The sequence below is a fragment of the Armigeres subalbatus genome, chromosome 2 (genome assembly GCF_024139115.2).
Source record: "Armigeres subalbatus isolate Guangzhou_Male chromosome 2, GZ_Asu_2, whole genome shotgun sequence".
Classification (NCBI taxonomy): Eukaryota; Metazoa; Arthropoda; class Insecta; order Diptera; family Culicidae; genus Armigeres; species Armigeres subalbatus.
Window position 1 is genome coordinate 292,028,408 of NC_085140.1, and position 13,001 is coordinate 292,041,408.

General features: G+C 35.1%; 1 protein-coding gene across 2 annotated transcripts in view; it reads left to right on the forward strand.

Annotated features, from left to right (window-relative positions):
* The first annotated feature begins 3,868 nt into the window (after positions 1-3,868).
* The window catches only part of LOC134216537 (uncharacterized), a 56,502-nt gene continuing 47,369 nt past the window's right edge, over positions 3,869-13,001 (forward strand). Inside the window, exon 1 of one of the 2 annotated variants that reach the window (XM_062695405.1) lies at positions 3,869-4,251. The gene's annotated coding sequence lies outside the window, so the exon portion shown is untranslated. Of the gene's footprint in view, positions 4,256-13,001 lie in introns of both variants that reach the window. The other variant, XM_062695403.1, reaches the window with a different exon arrangement.

Here is a 13,001-nt window from a genome sequence, read left to right on the forward strand (position 1 = left end):
TGGGGTTAACTCATATCATCATTGACGCTAAAGGTCTTAAACGACCGAAAGCAAACCGTGTAAAAAAAAACCTGGGTTTAATTCATACCTTTTGTACCTGTACTCCATATTTAAAGTTAGAAATCAATCAACCGTCTAAGACGAATTAAGTACTGTCCATTTAATTCCACCAATTAATTTTCGTTATCTTTGCAGATACGTATTTCGACCACAACTGTGTGGGGTTCCCTGGATCAAATGGGGTCAAAAATAGGTAAATGCTCCCAGTAATAATGCAATCGCTTTTATTAATTATTTTGAAATATCGGAAATAAAAAATTAACGTTTGGACCTCCAAATACCGTTTGGGACCGAAATCCGTCCATCTCATGAGATATCAAGACATTAAAAGGGGTAAAAGGTAATTAATTTAGAAATAATTTATCTTATCCTGTTCAGATACTTGACAGTAAGCTTTAAGGGCATTGAAATGGAAAGTGGACTTTGAAATTAAAACAACAAAAATCAAAAACATATCACCACCTACCTAACGCGGAGTTTCTGCAGCCATTTTTTTGCGGGCACAACACACGGGCAAAATTTCATTCCCGAAAATGATAAAACTGACTCATGATTTCATGATTATAGCACATTTTCATGTTATGAAAATACACCATGATTTTGGATCATGAATTCATGATTCGTTTTATGATTTGTGCAACCATAACGCGTTGATGCGTTACGATTTGTACTATCGACGTTTTTGGGCTCATGAAATCATGAGTTATCAAATATGAAATCATGAGTCTTTTAACCTGAAATCATGAATCTAACTCATGAAAACGGGAGCTTTTTTATGAAGGTGGGATAAATTTACCATCAAATCGATGTTCAATTTATGAATATAAATGGAAGCCTTTTGAGGCCATCAAAGATTCAATTTTTTTAATGTTCCCACTTCAAACCTAAATCAGGAACATTCTTTCGTTCAACGCGTTATTGTCCATACTAAAATATTTTTTAAACTGCTACGATAGCCTTCATACAGTTTGAACTCTATTACTCTTGTTGCTGGCGTTACTTCCTTCTCTTTTCGTTTTTTTTCTTTTCTTCTTGTTCCAGAGGGCGAGTAATGGCGCTTGAACCTAGGCATATAAGTACACTGATTGATTTAAGTATTAAGTATTTAAGTACTTGTCCATCAGTGTATAAGCCAGGGCACTAGACTAAAAACTGTGTCCCATCCCAAGATGTCGAATGAGTGTACATTAATCCTCTCAACTCCCAACGACTGATCATTTATCACTTAATAATGTAAACTGAGCGGTTGGTACGAGATGTCCCCGTTCTATAACTTTAAGGTCACTCCTGACGGAATCCAAGATTAAAAGTGCTCGCGTTTTCGGGGCCACACCACTCGATTCAGAGGCGGCGCACAACTGTCATTTTTGTTAATTTAGCTTTGCTGCGTCGCAGCATGCGTGAAATAATAAAAATGAAAGTTGTGCGTTGCTTCCGTATCGAGAGGTGTGCCCCCGAAAACGCGAGCACTTAAAATCATGGATTCCGTCAGGAGTGACCTTAATGTGGAATTGTTAATTAATTGATTTTTACATAAATATCCAACAACGCTGCACAGTAGTCCTGGCCGCTTTTATGTTTGAACTACATCTATGATGTGCTTCAAACATAAATAATGACAAGAAAAATGATAGAAATAGTCGATTCTACCATTTTCCAGGATTCTTCCAAGTGATGGCTGTGTATGTGTAGACTAGACTAGACTAGACTAGATAATAGCTACGGATTTTGATCCTTTGATTCGAAATCCGTCCAAAGCTTACGGACTTTGATTCAGGAGTAGTTGATTTAATTCATTCTTATATCATATTTTTCGTAGCTTTTAATGCGTAAATGTGAAACACTTCAAAAGTGTGTCAATGACAAACGTTTCATTTGCTTTCAATTTCTTTTTTCTAGTGACTTTTTCATACTTTTTTTTTTACTTTTTTGGTGCCCTACGGTATAGGTGTTCCAATAAAAAAGTGACCACTTCCTTGAGGGAACCAGGTTCCCGAAACACGTATAACTGGATTTTGGAGGTACAAACGTTCAGTTTTTATTTTCAATATTTCATAATAAAGAATAATAGCGACTGCATCATTATTAGGCGCATTTACTGCTAGTTATCTACGATTGAGATGAAGTCGACCTATTTTTGACCCCATTTGAACACCGACCCCATAGACCCAAACATCAGATTTGTACCCCAAGTAACATTTTTAGTTTAATGACGGTCATCAAAACCATTATTTGCTCTACATGACTACGATAAAACTAGCATTAAACCAAAATGTTACTAGGGACATCTACATAAAAATAGGGTATAATGCATCTTTCCTTCAAATTTCATGCAAATTGGTTGAAAAACAAAGGAACAGTAATTTTTAGAATTTGAAATCGTAGCCCGGGGCGTAACGGGCTGATAGATATATTTACAATCTTTCGTCCGAGTACTAACTTGTAAGGTGAAAGCTCATTTCCATTGTGTGACAAGCAAATTAAGGGGGAAAAACGCCCAAAATGCTGAGCACCACTGCTTTAAGTTTATAATTCTCGCAGTACAGAATCAACATCAGCAAAAACTGAACTTTTCCAAAAAGTAAAACAAAAATTTGTACAGATATTAGTGCCAGTATATAAGTTTATAAAGTTTGTAGTCAAACATGGGTAAATATGTTACAAACACTCATATTCTTTGCATTCTATAAACATTAGGGTGCCAATGGAATGCAAGGGAATTTCATAAAACGACATTGCTCACAAGTTTCATCACCCCAAAATATGACTGTTCGATTGAGTTTTGCATGTGGTCATATTTTGGGGTAATGAAACTTGTGATCAATGTCGTTTTATGAAATTCGAAAATGTCATTTTTATTGGCACCCTACTAAACATTCTATGCCATCATTTTCCATGAAAATTTCTAATTTTCTATAGAATAATTGTATTTTTGACTTTTTTTTCGTTGTTTTGTTATTTTTTTATTCTTCCCCCCTTCGTACGCGGGCGGACATAAAATATATTTAATATTCGTATTCAAATTTTTTTTTCCGGAGGTCCCCCTTCGAAAAAAAACGAAATAAAAAGCATTTTTTTAAGAACGGTGGCAATGCATATTAATTAATACAAAATGATAGGAAAATGCGATCTTTTCTTTTTTCTAATACGTTTTATGACACACGAGGAAGGCATCATTGCCGCTAGGTGGATTTTTTTTCTGATTTTTCAACATATTTTCGCTGTTTTCAAAGTACAAGAAAGAAATCCACAGCACTGTATTAATTAATACCTATAGCTTTGATAATGCTGCAGAAATCACTTATACAAATCGTAGCAATCATCATAGATTTATAGATATTTATGATCAAATGATTTTGATGATTCTGAATGATTTGCAGAATTGAATAGAGTTGAATTGATTAACTTTAAAACAAAAACTTATGTGATTCTAATCAACACACTATTGCCAGTAGTTGCAGTCCTCTTCTAATAAAGTAATATGCTGGTTTGAAATTTTATATCCTCTACACAACATCCATCTGCTTTCGCTACCATGTGTATCATCCGAACAAATGGGTTCCCCCAATAAAAAAATAAACTGAAGGAATGAAAATCGCTTGGCTTCTGTGCCTCATCGTTCCCACCTCAGCTCCATTTGTAGCGTTTTCCCGACATCACCTCATCCGCTCTATCCCATCGCCGTCGCGGGAAAATCATGCGTGCGAGGGACGACAATTTGGCTTTGCCGCTTAGGTTTATTTTTCCCAGCAGAGAACAAGGTATAAATATTGAAGCTTTCTTCTGCAGCCGCTCACAACGCGACTAACCTCTTATCAGTGTGAAAGTGCGAAAGCGCAACTTTTCTTCGCTGGGACGAACCGAAGCAGTCGAACGGTTAGTGTTCCATAGATCGGGGATCAGTTTTTGCCCCCAATCGCCATAGCCATCGTCGGGTGGTTCGCCGTTTGATTCCGTTTGCCGAGCGGGTTGGACCGTGCCTCGAGTGTGGCTCTGAAGAGGAGGAAATTTTGAGGAGCCAATTCTGTGGTGGGCATTTTGAATCGGTTTAGTGAGTTGTGCTTTTCACCTGTTGCGTGCTGTGGAGGAAGCTCGTCAATTAACTGTCCTGCAGCGGAATCGCGGCGTGGAGGCGTGAAGGAATAAATTGCCGGTTCATCGCATTAGCCGGAGCGTCAGCGTTGCCGTGAAGTGAGTGAGTAATCCTTTGAAAATAAGTGTTAAGATTGGTAATTAAGAATTAATTGAATGTCAAAACGGAAGTTGGCTGGTTGATGATGGACGGGATAAACGGTGTTGGATTTTGGATGGAGGGAGGAATTCATAATGCCATTAGAAATTTAAGCTTATTTAAAAGTTCGACATTTAATGCATTTTGTTACCTTTATCATATTTGAGGGTATAGTGATTTTTTATCATAAAATTATAAGTTTGTGAAAGAATTTAGTTAAAATTAATTGCGTGCCACACGATTTTTTTTTTCAAGCAATGTTGTGGTTAGGATAATCGATTACGAAGTTATATACTTTTTTTCGTACTAAGTGTTATTATTTAATGTATTTTTGTCATTATAAAAATAGATATGTGGATAACAAAATGCGTATAAATTAGTTTTCATCATTGAACAGATAAAATATTTACAACCAAAATAAGGGAAAACAATGGAAAAACAGGAAAATATCTACGGAAAAATAGAAAAGGTATTAAAAAGGAACATTTTTCGTAGACAAAGGAAGGAAAAGCTTTAATAAATACCAATTAATACGAGAAACGACAAAGAAAAAATAAAAAAGAATTTAACTGAGGTGATTCGAGTGTGTGTGTTTCAATCTATGGTTTGCAGTAGAAAATTGACACAGTCGGTTATTAACAATAATTTGAGCTCAGCCAAGGGCTGAAAGCCTTTTAAATAAAGACAACAATAAAATAATTTGAGAGTGATATTCATCTCGTGACTGTTATCCGCCAATCTTTAAAACATGTGCTGAGCTGCGCAGTACTATTCCGTTCATATCAAAAAAAGATTTGAAAGTGAGATCAATATTTCTACCGGCAAAACGTTTTTTTTTTGCCTATAAATTGGAACAACGATCCATAAATTTTCAATACATATTCAATTGTATGATTATATTAGTACTTGTATTCAATATGCACCATGGGTCTATTCTTATGAATCATATTTATTTTTGATGTGTTTTACTCATGATATGATGTATTGATCACTGGGCTAACTGTCGAAACAAGTTCATTGATCATTTGACGATTTTAGTGTTCAAAGTAAGGGATGTAGTTTTTAACTATCCGGGCCATAATTAAAGATCGCCAGAAAATCCACAAAGTAGGAAAAAAGTTCCGATGGTCGTGAGGGTTTGCATAGTTACGGTAGTAACGATTTCAGAGAAACTATTAACAAAATGAACGATGCGACCCACATTTACCGGTCGATCATTTGACTGTTGACTGTTGTAACAAGATAGACACAAAACCAGCTTTGAAATTCCTTTCAATCTAGTGAAATGTCTTTAAAATTCCCTAATTTTATTACAAAATACCACAATTATTGGAACAGTAAAATTTCAATAGTATGTTTTTTCAAATGAAGTCAATACTTTGTTTCATGTGAGACTTTCGGTGGTTTCTTAAAAGATACCAAACATGCGCAGGAATTAATTATCCTCCTGACAATGAGAAATAAATGCTCAAATCTTTTTTTAGAGTGAGGCGAATGTTTTCGAATAATCTGAACGCTGCTATTAGGCGCATTTTGATCTTATGGCGATTTAAATAAATAATACCAAGCGCAATGTTATCCATAGGGGTAAAACATAGTCATCATCACCATCGACAGAAATACCAAATCAAACAACAATTTGTCACCAACGAAATGTATTAATGATCAAGACAGGTTCCTGGAAAACAGGATTGATGGGAACCATAGTTGGAGATATGATATTGATAGCTAGAAGTAATTAATGGTAGATAAGCTGGGACTCCAGTTAGCCTTGCGAGCTAAGGCGTAGGATCGCCAATTACGAGATGGTGAGTTCAATGGTCGGTTTCGCTATAGTTTGTTTACGGGTGGAGAACATTCTCGACACCTAGGCATAATGTATCCAATGCACTGCTGCACAAGATTCATATTGATGCAATGGAGGTATAAAAAGCGGCAGCAAAATAAAATTTCCATAAAAAATTTGAAATTTTCCGTAAACAATTAGGAAATTGCCAATAAAGAAATTAGGGTATGAGCAATAAATAAACATAAAATTTCCACAAATAAAACAAAATTTCCATAAACAATTAATAATTTTCCACAAAACAAAAATAAATAAGCACTTTTAAAAGCGAAATTGCAATTATAAAAGAATAATTTTCCATAAAGAATTTTTTTCCACTAAAAATTTAAAAAATTTCAAAAAATAATCAATAAAGAGCAATAAAAAATAAGAAAATTTCCATAAAAAATACAAGAAAGCAATAAAGCTGATGAAATTTTACATGAACTTCAAACGCTTTAAAAGAAGGGATCATATATGGAAAAAAGCACAGTTTTATTGCTTTTTTATGTTTCTTTATGGAAATTTTCTTATTTTTTTGATCATTTTGCGGAAAATTTTTTTTTTTTTTTTTATATGGAAAAAATATATTTATTTTGTGGAAAATTTTGTAATTTTTGATTGGGAATATTGATTTATTTATGGAAGTTTTTTATTTTTTTTTCGTGGAACATTTCGATTTTTTATGGAAAATTCTTCTTTTATAATTGCAATTTTTGCTTTTAAAAGTGTTTATTTATTTCTGTTTTGTGGAAAATGCTTAATTGTTTATGGAAATTTTGTTTTATTCATGGAAGTTTTATATTTATCTATTGCTCATACCCTGATTTCTATGGCAATTTTCTATTTTTTATGGGAATTTTCTAGGGAGTGTTTTTATTTTAGTCATAAAAAGCTTTCAATTAATAACCGTGGAAATGCTAACAGAAGGCTAAGTAGATAAGTAGGCTAGATGGAATGTAGAGCTTTTGAAGATGAAAAAGAAAGTAGATAAGCTCCTGGTTCCACACGTTAAGTCTGACTTACTCCAATCGGTCGAATCCTATTCATTTTCGTTAAAAAAAGCTAAAAAAAACTAAATAATATAACATTATTAAACTGAAGTGATGACTGAACTAGAACTTATTAAAGGGATCTATTTGTTGTGAAAAATAAAACTCATATTATAGAACTCAAAGGTGCAGCCCAATCGGGTTGTACGAAAAGGTGACGTAGGACTACGTAGCTATACGAAAGCTTGCTTAACTTTTCAAAAGGATTCAAAACATTTTCTTTATAAATTAATTTGAATATTGCAATCAACAGACCCATATGGAAGCTTTTGATTGCAGTACTCAAATTAATTCATGAAAAAAAAATACCTAGGTCGTTTTGCAAAGTTAAGCGAGAAATGGATGGTATTTGAACGGGGTTGATGATCATATGGCTACCACTTCTGCCTCATACTCAGGAGGTCGTGAGTTCAATCCCAGGCCCGTTCCATTCCTTATACTTTGTATCTTTCCATATATTTCTCATGTTCTAGCAATCGTTCGAACTGGAAATGAACTTTCATACCATTTCCATCTTCTATCTTATACCTAGAAAACTAGACTAGTTTCGAAATGAACATAAAAGATCGTTTTGCATCTAATTAGAATGCACACCACTCTTTCATTACTATCACATTGGCAACCCGTTAACCAAGACGAGCCTCTGCCATAGAACCTAACCCTCACATTCCAATAAAATCTACATGAACTCGAGGCAAGTGCAGAGGTGTTCTCGGCTTGCAGTGGGCGAGTGATTGCATCATCAAATACTTCCCATCGCTGATAGACCGTAAGGACGTGGCCATCCACTGGTTCCTTGTGCAAATGCGATTGTTCTGGCCAATCACGGAGTAGCAACTCAAAATTATAATTTGAGACCCTTTATTAACATTGAGTTAACTGCTCGGATGTCAACTGAATCAAGAAACCGAATAGTAGCTCCCAGTTGGATGAACTTTCAGTCTTCAGTCTTCAGGAAAAGAGAAACATCACAAACCTATAAGACACCACCCAAGTAACATTTTAAGTTTTATTCTTCTCTTGGAATGGTTTTCAAGATCAAATTATAAGAACTCACAATAAAACCCACGACCACACGACAACTTTCTGATGACCACTATAAGAGTAAGATATGGCCAAGTGGCCCACCCTTGATAACCACTATAAACGTATTATAAGAGTAATTGGAAGGGAATTTGGCTGCGGCAGCTGTCAAAAAAGTTTCTTTAATAAAGAGAAAAAACATCACCGAATAATAATAACAAAATGGATTGTAGGTAGATGAAAATGACAACAACAAAATATATTTTCCAAGGTTTTTCTTTGGTACATATTTATTGAAATGAGCTGCGCGTTCAGTTTTATTGTGCAACTTAGTACAAAAATGAGATTGAGGACTAGGTGCCAACAAAATTATGTAGTTCTGGGCAATACACTGGACAGAATTATAATATCCATATCCCAAGTATTCACTTATTCTTACCAATTGCTTAAAAAGTTCTTCATGCGGCGAAAATATTGTCTAGAAGTGAATTTCAGTGATGAATTTCACTGATTTGGAAATGCTTTTCTATTTTCAATATGGTCACCATGCACATCGAACAGAAAAATGTTGCTCTCAACGAACACCGTAATAAACACTTTGCAATGCAAATATTCTTATAGTGGTTATTCATTCGACCACATTACGGTCAAATTTTTTTAATTTGATCGAGCTTTGAAAATATGACTTATTACGTTCTCACAACTCACAGTCACAACCGTAGAGCTGCACATAAGATCAATCAGCATTTGACGTTTGAAGCTTTTTCAGCAGATTTATGAGAGGTTTATTAATAGCAATAAGAACGCCAATAGAACATAACAGCTGGTCATGGTGACTGCTGTTATAAATTCGCTATAATAATTACATAAATCTAACAAGCATTGAAATTGTTACTTGAGCATCCTCAAAAATGTCCAAAATAAAGGCGAAATAAGCAGAATCGGAAGTGGCGCGAAGCCAAACGCAAATTAGTTTTCTATGGCGTCGGTTGCAAAGTGAGAGAAACTTCTAGAATTAATTACACACCACAGTCCACACACCACATTTAAGTGCTGAAAACTTAAATTATTTATCCAAGAGTGCGGTCTCATTTGGAATTTGCTTCAGTTGTTTGGAATCCTTATCAAGCCGTATGGACGGCTCGTTTGGAAGCTGTCCAGCATAAGTTCGTCCGCTACGCACTACGCCATCTCCCTTGGAGGGACTCGCTCAATCTTCCACCATACGCTGATCGTTGTCGCTTACTAGGACTGGATACTCTTGGCAAGCGGAGGAATGTGGCTCAAGCAGTTTTTATCGCTAAATTATTGCTCTCTGAATACGATGTGCCAGATTTGTTGACAAAGATACAACTTTACGCACCCTCTCGTACACTCCGGCCTAGAGATTTATTGTATGAAGCAGTTCAAAGCACGAACTATGCCGCCAACAGCTGCTTCGTCGCTATGATTCGTCGCTTCAACGAAGGAGCCATTTATTTCGACTTCAACATCAACGCATCTAGATTTCGGTATTGTTTGACAAGATATTTTAATGACTGACAATGTTCCAAATAGTAATTAAGTTTTCATGTAGACCATACAGTCAGATGAAATATAAATAAATGAATAAATAAATAAAAGAAAAGGTATTGGCCGTTGGGAAAAATCTTCACCCAGACAAACAGAGTTTTCAGCTTAAGTTTTCGAATTTACCCATTAAAACGACAATGATGATTTTGAAAAGATCCTTTATTTTTCATAAAGCACCAATTTAATTAGTGTTAGCAGCTAAATGAAATTTTCCACGGGTCTTCATCGATTTGGTTGTAGCCGGCGAAAAGTGATTTTTTTGGCAAGATTATTTGGTTTTGTTTCTGATAGTAATTGAAAATTATTTCGATTTTTTTTCGAGCAAGCTGCTTGGTTTTGATGTCTGTGCTTGCGATGCATGTACGGTATTGATGGTCTAACTATTTCTAAATTTACCGATGATGGATCGATTGTATGTTCAATTCTATTTATTGAACGGCTACTCAGTCTTATAATTTTCACAACTAGTTTATTATTTACCCGACGTTCAGACATGGGAATTGTGTCTTTCCCGGGAAAAAGACACAATTCCCGTGTCGAAACGTCGGGTAAATAATAAACTCGTTGTGAAAATTGTAAGACTGAGTTCAATAAATAGAACTATTTCTGAGCCGTTCAATAAATAGAACTATTTCTAAATTGTTTGCCAATTTTCTATTAAAAATAGTAGAATTTTTAGAATTATACAGTGAAGCGTTTTGACTAGTTCATGATCGAATTGTATATAACAAGAAACGATATTTGAAATCCATCGAGAAACGACTGAGATATTAACGATCAAAGTCTTACATATTTTCGTGGCGGTCTTTGATTTTCGCAATCGCAAAGAATACCCCAAAATAGAAAAGATAAACTCAGTCCTACGTCAAAAAGGAAAACTTGTTCCCCATTCGTCGTTAAAAAAATGATGTTAGATAGTTTCCCTCACGAAATCATGCTATACTCAATTTTTGGGTTGTTCTATTTTGAACAAAAATGAGTCTGGTTTGCCACGCTTTTCAGTTGGTCAGGGGCAGCATTCAAAATGATTCCAATCAGTTCTAAATTCCCAAAATTAAGAAGATTACAACTTTTAGACACTCGTGAAGCGAGCCGTCGTTCTCTGGAGTGGCCTCAGTCATCTCCAGCCCCTGAGGATGTGATATGTTTGCGGAGAATAACGAACCCAACTCTAACTAATCTAATCCTTAGCTCTAACTTTATTGTCTACTTTATATATACATGATCAGGGAGCAGGGTTTGCAGAAATCGCTCTCAATAGATAACAAGCAACGATAAAAGAGAGGCAAAAACTATTCCGAATTATAACAAGCCATGATAACAAATTTATCAAACTTGTATACAAGTGTGAAAAAACAGAATCGGATAGGCAGCCCCCACAGAAAAATGGTGATTTTCGCTTTGTTTTCGCTCCTTTCGTGTTGGTTACTGCACAGGTGTGTTGAACAAGTGGGAATGCATCATCAGAGCCAGTGCTCCCCGCATTTGGAGCTTTCCAAAAGAAATTTATCATGGGGTATAGCATCCATGATCAGTTCTCTATTTGCGAAAAAAAAGTTTCTCGCGGTATGCTACATATCGTATATGTATACAGAGATGATAAGTGAGAGAATTGCTCTTTCTCTTTAGGATTCAATCCCTGTCAGGGAGCTAAATATCGAGAAGTAAATATCCAGTGAATAATTACCTACCTATCGATGAGCTGTCTGGTTTTATCATCTCAATCTACTTTGACGGGTAGATGCTTTAAGGCAATACAGTGGTAGATCACCACATTAGTGTACCTTTGCTGCCTTCATAAAGTGTTTTATCTGGATGTTGGGGGTCCCGTAGCGTAGTTGGCTACACGTTAGCCTTATAAGCGGATGATCATGGATGGGTTTGATACACGGCAGTAGCTCGCGGTACAGAAGCGGTTGTGTAAGTCAAAATGCCTACCAAATAATCAAAGGAAAAAAAAACTACAAATCTGGACTTCAAGACTTTCCGGACGGCATTCTCACAAAATTTGTGAAATTTTCATCGATTTTCAGAACAAATATTTCTTTTTCATTTAGCATTTCGGATTTCGGCGTTTTTTTGGAAATTTTGTTTGTAGTTTTGAATGAAGTTGAACCCAAGGTACTGTTATCCAGAATCAGTATGAAAATCTTTTTAAAAATTGTTTGGATAGTTATCCATATTCAAGATTTTTCTCACAGATTGTATCCTAAATTAGTTGAAACTCGTTTGGGAGCCGTACCCGTACAGAAAATCAGCTAAGAATTTTCAGAAAAGTATATTTTAGTAATACTGAGATTTTTTTCTTGAATAATTTTCAGAATTTCTCATGAAATTTATCTTTATTTGGATTTCTAATTAAAATTTCTTATAGATTTCTTACAGTAATTCCTTAGGAGAATTTGATTTGAACTGAAATATATGGGGCTTGATTATTTAAGGAGTTCTTCCAAAATTCTTTCGATAATTCTTCTAAAAAAACCTTTGTGAGTTCTTTCAAGATTTCTTTTGGGAATTCTGCCAAAAAATCCTTTAGTACCGCCATCGGGGGTGACAATCCCAATAAACATTCACTAGTTTAACTAACATCAGTGTGATGATTCAGTTCAGCACTGTGTTGAATTATGTCTGTACTATTTCTTATCGCAACTTCTTTTCGGGCTTTGTTCACACAATTTTGGAGAAGTTATACAGCTACAACATCTCATTTTTCGTTAAACCTCTAATAAGCATTTTACTTAGCCTTAATTCAGCTACATGTAAATTCTTCGAAAATAATAACGCATTGAGAGTAACATCACCAAGATCTCCATTGAACGTATTGCAATTGCTATTTTCATATAATCATTTTAAAAATTTCCTAAATCGGGTCTCGAACTGCTGACATTTGATCATCCGCCGGTAACGTTGCCATCCGCGCCATTCTTCATTTGTAAGTTATGGCTTACTCAATGCAAAACATAAATAATCGTATGGCTGAATTTGAATCATAATTGGACTCTTAATCAACAAGTCAATCTGTACAAGATTTTTATTTCAACCATTGTTCAGCCAGTGATAACCATTCAACACTGGGAAAAAATATAAAAAAAATAATGTCAAAACGATAAAATAAAATTCGTCTCCAATGATGGGGTTTATGAATTTATGTTCGACCTTGCTCGGAATCTCTGAATAACCGGTTGTGATATGATTGTGCCCTCAATACCACACATGCAGGGAGTAAATAATGACACAT